The following is a 10,342-nucleotide window of genomic DNA, read 5'->3' on the forward strand; positions in this document are numbered from 1 at the left end:
AACGAGCTTAGCGATAGGGAAGCTCGTTCTCGTCTAAAGACAAGTTTGTCGCTATTTAATCATTTTAACGAGTCTAACGACAAGGAAAACTCGGTCCTTTTCATTTTTAGAGAGTCTGAAAAGGTACAGAAAGTTAACTCCATAATTCCTTTTTCGTCATCTAATCCCTTAAGTCCGAAAAAGTATAAAACAATACAGAAGGGATGAATTTTCGATTGCTTTAACGAGCCGAACAAAACAAGCGCTCGATATTTTTGTGCAATAATCCCTCACGTCCAAAAAGATTAAAATCTAGAGGAGGGATAGCTCTTCTGGTCGTTTAACGAGCTGGAAGGCCAAAACTCGGCAAACTTTTCATATTTTACGAGTCAGGAGGAAAGAGCTCAAAGAAGACTCGTCTTTTGAGGAACGAGTGATAAACAGGGATAGCAACAGATTCCAGGTACAGGTTGGAATTTTCCAATCACGGCAGTGTCACAAGGATGGCTAGGTGAAATCACTCTTCGCAGATGTTCCTCAAAATGGGTAAACACATAAATGGAAGTGAATGATCGGCCAAATGACGGTGGAGGTGATGGTGCACAAACACGACCAAGGCTTTTATGGCTGATGAATTTACGATCTCAGAAGGTTATTTACCGGGACAGGTTCTTTTTTTAGATAAAAATGAGCTTAAACTCTGGAGGGAACATTGCTCACTGCTTTTATTTATTTTTTAACGAGCATGAAGACCGCGTTAAAACTGCTCGGATCTTGCGTTTATTTTTTAACGAGCATGAACCATGTGCTAAAACTGCTCGATATACCAGTCATAGAATAAGAACGCCTCCTGTGAGATAGCTATTTTTTAAGGAGCTTTATCTCACGAAGCTATGCTCCAAATTTGGCAAGTTTTTACCTTTGCCCCACAGACTTTCTTCATGCAAGGTCGGAATCGGCTAATCCTACGAGTTTAAAGGGTTAGACCTACAGGTTTAAAGGGAGGACCTAAAAATTTAAAAAATAAATAGTCGTCCCTCGCTCACATTCCAAAAGTTTGCATGCCCCCAGGTATAGGATAGAATTTCGGGGCTGCCCCTTCTCAACGAGGCCTGCCTCTTTCTTATTATCCGAAGACGGTTCTATTTGCTGCCGCAAATCAATCTCTTTCTTCGGCGATGTCCATCATTAGGTTACTCAAAGATGGTTACCCTCTGTCACAACAATAGAATCTCTTTCTTTGGAGGCTGCCCCTACTTATCCTTGAAAACATTTGTTTTAATGGGTGAGGCTTGCTTTTCCCCAAAGATGGTTACTGCTTGTCGCAATAAGGGAATTCCTACTTGGGCATTGCCCACCTCTTTAGACAAAGGTGAATGAATCTTTTGCCAAACACATAACTTTAACAAAAGAATACTATTCCAGAACCACCCCTCTTCCATCCACGGACGGGGTACAGACTAGTCATATTCTTCTGCAGAAATTCTGCCTTATACCCAGGGTTTCTTCTGCCCGAAGCAGACCAGGGTGCATGCCCCCTGGGTTCCAGTCTTTCTTTCCGAATCACTCACACTCATCGGGAAGGAGGACTGCGGGCGGAGGCATATCTTGAGTGAACAGACCATTTAGGATTGGTATTTGACTATTTGCGATGCGAGATCCCGGAAATGAAAGTTGGTCTACGAGCTTGACCATCCTTCCTTTGTGTGGAAAACACATTACTCTAAAGAGTGAGGAGACTATCGCTCCCATGCAATAAATATAGTCACGTCCAAGGAGTAGGTTATAATCCAAGGGTCCTTGGACGACCATCACGTTCAAAATAACGGTCTTCCCTTTCCATGTAACAGGCACATTGGGGAGGATTCCTAATGGTCGACTGGTTCCTTTATCAAAACCTGAGAGATTTCTTAACTCAGGTAAAAGTGCCGGGGAACCCAGTGCTTTCCAAGCAACAGAGGAAAGGATACTCACAGACGCCCCTTCATCAATGATAGTACCAGCCATAATCATTCTATAGATCTGGACAATGATTCTGAATGGTATACTGGCTGGTAACCGGGGTCTGCCTAGTTGATTCCAATCAAAGGATACAACCAGGTTGCTTGGTGGTGGGACCGAATATACGGCCGGGTATGACCCTGATGATGTTCCTTCCTGCGATAAAGGAATGGGCGCATTTCCCTGACGCTCATCAGAGTCGATGCTAATGAAAAGAATTTGGATGGTGTCATCCTTATTCTCTTCAGTGAGGGTGTCGCATGAAGATGACTCTTCAGCGACGGTGTCATTTGAAGATGAAACTTTTGAAGGTAGAACCGGGTCAACTGCCGTATCGACCTTTGGACTTTCGTCTGGTCTGGATTCAGTAGGTTCATTTTCAGTGACTGACGATTCAGCCGACCACTTGAGCGGGCCAGCTGTATTTTCAATCAACGAAGGACTTGGCACGAGTTTTTTGTATCCAGGAGGAAGTTTTACCGGTGAAACTGGACGATCTTCCAAAACTCTCTTCGCTTCGTCTAAGAAGGGACAATGGTGGATGGCATGACTGCCTTCACACAACTTACAGGGGAATCTTACTCCCCCTTTTTGTCTTGATCCTTCACTTTCGCTGGTTGACGGAAAGCAATCAACCTGATTGTCAGAGGTTGATGCCCCCGAATTGTGCAGACGAGGGGACCAGTCCCTTAGTATCCGGGGAATACAGGGACAATCTCTGTGGAAATGGTCTCCTCTATATATGACACATGGCGATTTAGGCCCGGTCTGTGCAGTGGGTGGGTTTTCGTCAGATGTCTTTTGCTTGCCCCCAGTCGCCTTAGGCTCCTTCTTCTCCTTGGGAGGCTGACTTTTGCCGGCTCTACCTTGCAAAGACGAAGGATCAGAGGAAGAACTTTTGGAAGTAGAAGGCTGGTGGGCAGCTCTAGACTGATCTAACTGTTGACTCGATTGATCAGGAACCATGGTGGCCTGAACTACATTTGTTGAAAACAACCAAACTGGCAGGCCTATTGTCAGTCCTGGAAGCGACAATGTGGCCATATGGGGCGCACCAACTTCTCCCCAAGAGGAGAAAGGACTAGGACTTCCATCTTGTGGACTTCCTTGGTTGGGGCGTTCCATGTTCTCAACTGACAGATCAACGCGGGAATAAGAGGTGATTATGTTCCGTTTAAAATGAATTTTATAACGACGCTTTATTAGACACAACTTTGCTTTTTCATGTTTTAAGAGTCGAGAAAAAGCTAAAGATGACTCTAGTCGCCTTCGATGTATTAACGAGCCCGAAGTGACAAATGCTCGGTTGGACTTTTTCAGTTATAGAGTTTGAAAAAGGCCAAAAGAAACTGCTCTGGAGATCTAGGCAGAGGGTGTGCCAAACCTTTCGCGAAACCACAGAATACGTTTTACGGTACGGGTGGTCGATCTTCGTGAATGCTGTGTTCACTGCATCGCGATCAGTAGGGCGGCCGACACGACTTCCTAAGGATAAAGGCTTTATTCCTATAGGGGTCTCCCAATATACTCGACGGTACGCGGGAGCACAAGTCCGTATTGATACTTATCGCTTCACCGTGAAGGAATCACCCAACCACTCAACGCTAAGATATCACGTTTAACGACGCCGGAACACGTCTCTAGCTTAGACCTCTATGTGTTTGCGTTATGTTTCAATGCATTGTTATGTAAATTCAATTCATTTTAATGTTGATCTTGCTTAGCAGTTTGCCTTTAAGGATCACCATGAGATGTATATATACAACTTCCTAAATGCAATCTAAGATGAGAAGCAAAACTTTTCAATCTTTCAACTTTGAAAACCTTAATCTACTGAGGGAAATGAAAGACATCAACTTTTCACACAGATCATAGAACACACACTAAATGCACTTTTTCCTAAATCAACATGCAAACTGTCAATAATGCACATGCACAATGCAGATATTTCTTTTCTTTATCCTTAGTGTTGATGTAAGACAAAAAGGAAACTGTTGTATAACTTTGAATCTAATTTCAAGCAAAAGTAAACAAGCTTGTCCAAAATCAAAAGACACCTTAAGATCGACTTGTTTAGACACTGGAAATGTATAGATTCAAACCACAAAATGAAAAACAAACAAACTCAAACAGTCATGAACAGTAATAAAACTAGCTCTTAAGATCACAAAGACACTTTTACAGTTCAGGATCTAAGAGGCCACAGCTATACTGGTTTGCTTTTCACAATGGGAAACTGTAACTGAAGCAAGAAATACTAAAAGAACAATCACAGTTTCATCACACAACTGAGGCGGAATAATGTCAAGGAAAGTTGGTTTACAGCAAGTACAAATGACAAGCAATCAGCAGCAAAACAACAGTGAAAACAGGGCCAAGACTCAGTGGGAAACCTCAGGAAGACATAGCCTAACTGGTTCAGCGCAGGCTCTGGTCTGTCAAACTGACTCTCAGCGCAGTTCCCGAAGGGAGTACCTGCGCTGAAATGCAGACTGCCTTTGGACAACCTGCACTGAGACACGAGAGTTGCGTTTACAAGGGTTTCCGGGTCATAAAAAGCTCAAAAATTCACTGTTTTTGCTGAAATAAAAAGCTATAGGTCAAGTACAAGTTAAGGGATGATCAAGAGGATGAAAAGCTATCACAAAGAGCACAAGAGTCCTTGTGGATCAGCTCTTCAAATCATAAACTTGCTCAGAAACTGAGCCAGAGCAGCTGCCCTCTACTTTGCAATTGAAGGACTCAATTACAGTTCGATTTGATGCTCTCCTTGTTTATGAGATGAATAGCAAGAAACACAATAAACCAACAAGATACTAGGCTCCCCAGCGGAGTCGCCAGTTTGTTGTGGGGAAAAGTATCCGACTCGGAATGACCCTATCCCTACTCTAAGGGTGATAGTTCCTTAGCAACAACTGAAAGTAAAGCTTTGATATTTTTCCTTTATGAAAGTACAGAGAAGGAAGAAAAGATTGACCAACCGATGTCTTTCGCTTTTGTCGATCCTGTCTTCTCTCTTTGCCTCTTTTTCCCAGCTCCTTGCTCCCTTTGCCGGCCCAGCTACACAAAGATCCTGCAAAAACAAGAGAGGGAAACTACAAGAAACATGTACTCATAACTGATGCATGGATTAGAATGAATCAAATATACAGATAAAAACAATACATCATTGCAATACAAGTATATAGGAGAACATCAAAGCTTTATTGATAGAAGAAAAAGGTTCTGATAAGGTTACAACCATAAATGGCTCCAATCCAGCAGCACCTCCCCAGCAGCAAGAAATCTCCTCTTCCCCTCTATAAAAGCAATCACCCAATAGCTCTAACTGTAGACCAACAACACTTCCTTGCTTTGCACAAAATTCCAGCCTCCCTAGACCTCATAGAAGAGCTCTATATATAGGATAGAAGAAGAAAGGATGAGTCAGCTTGAGACTGACATAAAGCTGCCTTGTGTCCTCTCCCTCTTCAGTTAAACTTCAGTTCTTGAGTCCACTTGGAGATCCTTGCTTCCACATGGAGATCAAGTACCTCTTACTCATCATAGGGCGAATTCCTTGAACCAAGTGTCAGTTTGGAAGCTTCCTGGGCAGTTGACACCTTGCAGAATGACTGTGCCACTTGGCCAATCTCGCCCAGCGCAGGTAGCCTTCATTGGAGTTGACTTTCAGCGCAGGTACAAGGAGGAGCAGTTGACATTCAGCGCAGATGGTCAGTGGAGCAGCTGACATGATCCAGAAAAAGCCTGTTTTTGAGTGTTTTCAGGTGGAGAACTGATGGGAAGTGCTGTGGTTTGCTGACCTTGTTCTTCTAGGGGTAAGAACAACATGTTTAGGGACTTTGGATCCCTGTAATTATCGACATTTCATGCTCCATGCTGCGAGGCACAAAAATGTCTATAACACACCTCTATGTCAATTTCTTCCTTACTCATTCTTTTGAGCCCAACTTCTTTGGCACTCTTTTCTCTCTATCTGTGACCTCCCCCTGTACCCCTGTTATGAATAAAAATAGTCAAATTCACTTTTTCCTTTGGTGAACTTTCCTTGTTCACTAGTGAGCTACAACTAGCCCTTCTCTCTTTTGTAACAAGTCTGTTAGTTGTTACCCATACCAAATCATCCTTTTGGTATCCTTTCTTTTCCAGGTTCTCTGCACTAGAACCCTTTCTTCTCCTTGAGCACTCTGGCTCAGCTTCCAAAGATGTTGGTTGTTGCATCTTCAATTGCTCACTTCCCTTTACCTTCAGTAATTTCATTTTACTGTTGGGTACTACCACCTTTTATTCATCTGAGAGTTCTTCTTGCTTCATCTTCTTTAACATAGCTCATGTGCTATGATGTTGCTATAGCTCATTCTATCTTTCAACAATTTTACTGCTTCCCTTGGCCTGCATAATCTTACCTCAAGATTCATCAAGTATCCTTCCAAACCTGCCAATTTTCTTCAAAGATATCTTAAAACTAATTCTCATCTTACTTTTCATAATGAACACTTCAGCTTTTAAGATCAATTAAGATTCTATCTAAACTTCAACAATATTTATAAAATTCATGACAGACACTACAAATTCCTTCTGACAATGTTTTTGTAAGCAAATCTTGTCTTGCTTCTACAAATTTCAAATTTCAATCCTTGTAGTGGCTCTTCTTTCAGATCTATCGAATCCAGTCTTCAGTCTAACTATTCCTTCAACCATCAATATCATTGTCTTTAACAATACTTAAACAATCTTCATTCATTCTTCAATTTTCCACAAAATTATTGAAACCATTCAAATGACTGCAGTGCCATTGCAAACCACTCTTCTATTTGACTTTAAATTCAAAACCAATAATTCAATAACCTTATATTTAAATATTACTAACCACTGACTTCAAATATGGAAATTTCAACTGCCTATAAGGAAAACATCTTCTCCTATGAAATTTCACTCACTTGTTGTTCTTTAGACATTCACAACAAGTCTCTATAAAAATCATCAAAATAAATATTCTTACCAGAACTTCACCAGAGGATTGACTGTTTCCCCATTCTGATCTCAGTATCCTTTGTGCTCTGATTTTTCTTTAATTGTTCTAACATGCCGGTATCTCAAATGTCTTTATGATCATTCCAAGGACTTTCCCCCCTCTGATACCACTTTGATGCAGCAAAAATGCATCTTTTCAAAATTCCACGTAGACCTGTGGGTTACGGGTCCATGTATACATCTTTGATGAAGCGGAGCTGCACCCTTTACACAAATCTAAACTTAAACTAATTAAACCCTTGTTTAATTAAACTAACAAACCTCGATTTATACCATGGATCCCAAAAATATGAAATCCCAGTTCAATCCTTATCACGCTCAGAAATTAAATTAACTCGTGATCATTTTTTGGAGCGATATCCATTGGATCTCATACCTTCACAATGAATGGCTACGATCGATCTAGAATCAAACCGGATTAAACCACAGTCCATAAAGTATCGTGTCCATTTTTTGAATTAAACCCTGTGCATTTTCCGACACAATTATCGTCGGATCTGACCCCTTCAAACAGACGGTTAAGATTAGCTGAGCTATTAACTTAGTTTTATAAATTATCGCATCTGGTTTTGGAATCAACCCCTACGCATTTTGGTACATGATAGCCATTAGATCTGTTTGATATGTCCGATCGGACGATCCATAATGATCTCACCTTCTCCATCGGGAAACTGTGTTCCACACTTTCACTATGTTTGGACCGTCACTATTATTTCTTTGCAGCGTAATCAATAAAAAGTATACTTCCACTCACTTTTAACCAATTTCGGAACTCAAGAGATCACTAGATACAATTAAGGGTTCACAATAGACTTGGCCCAATTCTAAGGAAAAATATGGTGTAGGAAAGTTTTAGTCTTCCACAGTTAATTTCCCAGAGTATTCTAATACTTCCAGTCCATTATACTAAAAAAAATTGAGCTTTCAACTTGTAAATCAATTAAATTCAATTATTTTGAAGGGAGAATACAAAACATCCGGGATTTGATCATCTGTGCACATAAATTAGAGAGGTGTAGGGAGATACCAAAATTTACGTTCAAATCCTTCAATAATTCGGAAATCTACATAAATAAACATACATGCTTTCTTGACAACTCTGCCAAATTTTAATTTATAATCACACCAGAAACTTACACAATTCATAGTCTTGATATGCAATCAATTGGAATTCAACATATCCCTTTCACGCACACCTCCACTCTCTAATCTCAAGCTCTCTCCTAGTTCTCCCTAACCTTTAATTATTCAAAAGATCACAAATTATACAAATACGGATTCATGAACCAATTTAGTTCAGATCTAGCAATCTCTCACTTTCTCCTAAAGTGTCTCTTCAACTCCACTCTTTTCTCAAACAAAATCCTAAATGAAGCTTTTAAATCCCTCAAATCCTCACTCTTCCTAGGATTACTCAACCATCTCTAAAGTCTCTACACTCATGACATATTCTCCACAATTTAAATTTAAAATTTAAAATTTCCTCAAACTCCACTAAACTTAGGAAAATAAATAAAATGACTAAGGGAACCCACTCCCTTTAGTAAATGTGAAATAAGACTCATGGGTTGTATAAGTTTTGTAGAATTCTCCTGCATCATATTCACAGGTGGGATAATATTCCATGCTTTTTCCAAAAAAGGATTCTCCAATTTCCATTTTTCTAAAAATGAATTCACCCAAATTTTATAGTATAAAATAATTTTACCTTGAAAATCACCAAAATTATATATTGTCTAATATAAAATAACTAGAAATCTAAACATTTTTACAAAATTATCATCAAACATTTTAAAATTTGGATATTAGGGACTAGTAATATTCGCCAAGGTTGCTAAACTTTAAGGTAAACTTCTGTCCTTAACTTTTTCCCTGGTGGGTTCTCATGGTTAGGGTTGATTTGTATTCTTAAGGAAATTTGCACATGGACTGAATTGTTCAACCCTACAAACAGATTTCATTCCATCAAGGCATTCAACACCTTGGGTCAAATGGAATGTATATCAATTATACTAGTTGAATATTGGAATTCAAATGTCATCACTCTAGTATGGACTTTCCACCCTTGCTATTTCTTCTAGCTAGTTGTGCATGCTATTTTTAATACTATGTCTACTTCATTGTTGATTCTCCTTTGTTCTCCTTTGATTTTTCATTTTTAGCTCTATTATTTGCTTCCATCTGTTGGCTAGTTGAATTGTTTATTGATTAAACATTCAAGTACCACATTAATTGTCAACCTGGGAAAGTATTTTTATTGCAAAGGCTACCGCGTACTGTATGTACTTACTCCTAAAAGCATTAAAAGGTTGTAGTATATGTAATCCTTACGCTAAGTTATCACTGTACTGATAAAATGAAAGTAATTAATTAAGATTACAAATCTGAAAAGCGAAATGATGGATGCTCTGTTGGCAGAGGATCAGGACCCTATCCTCTAGGTGAGGGCATTCAGCACCTGCCTCTGTAACCAGATTGCTAACACACACTGCACTCTAATTCACCGGTGAAATATCCTTGCACAACTTCAAGCAATGAATGAAACAGAGTACTAGCAAAGCGGAAATACCAGAGGTAATGCTACAGAATCCAAACAGCGTACCAGCGGAAAGAAACTATCACACACTTACACACTTTAGCAGAAAAGTAAATGGGTGAATCTTGTGAGGAAGGTGGGCCCAGTCCCTCTCACAAGATTCCCCGGAACACAAAGGCTAGATTAGGTGCTCAGAACAATTCTCTATTCATCTGCCAAAAGATTCAAGTACAATAAAGTTCAGACTTGCTGATGTCTCTCAAAATCTCCCTTACAGATTACACATTAATCCCCTTCTAATGTAGATTATTACAGTTCATTCAGTTAACCCATTTGATCAAAAATAAGAGTTACAGACCGTTGTTACAACGGTATAACAACATATTCTTTCTTAAGTTCTGGCTGTTACACAGCTGGTAACTGTCTTCGACCATCTTCTTGGGATCTTCACATTCCTTTGTCATTTCCCCATGTTGTTCCTGATTAAGCAATGGTAATTGTGTTCTACCCGCTTTAGATAGCTGCAGATCGTGCCGCGTCAGCATTCTTCAAATAGTAGCCGGTTGTTATTTCCAGCTGTTGCAAAATAGCTTGCTTTAGATGGTTGCTGTTGCTGACTGTAGCAATTGTGTAGTTGCTGCTTCTGGTGTTGCAGCAACTGCGTAGTTGTTGTTTCTGGTGTTGCAGCAACTGCGTAGTTGCTGTTTCTGGTGTCACAACAACTATAAATTATAATCCCTTCAGACTTAAGACAATTACTTGACAATCTAATCAGCTTTTCCAAGATAAATA

Source organism: Pinus tabuliformis, chromosome 8 (genome assembly GCF_031772625.1).
Source record: "Pinus tabuliformis cultivar Carrire ecotype Pingquan chromosome 8, CPIR1, whole genome shotgun sequence".
NCBI classification, from domain to species: Eukaryota; Viridiplantae; Streptophyta; class Pinopsida; order Pinales; family Pinaceae; genus Pinus; species Pinus tabuliformis.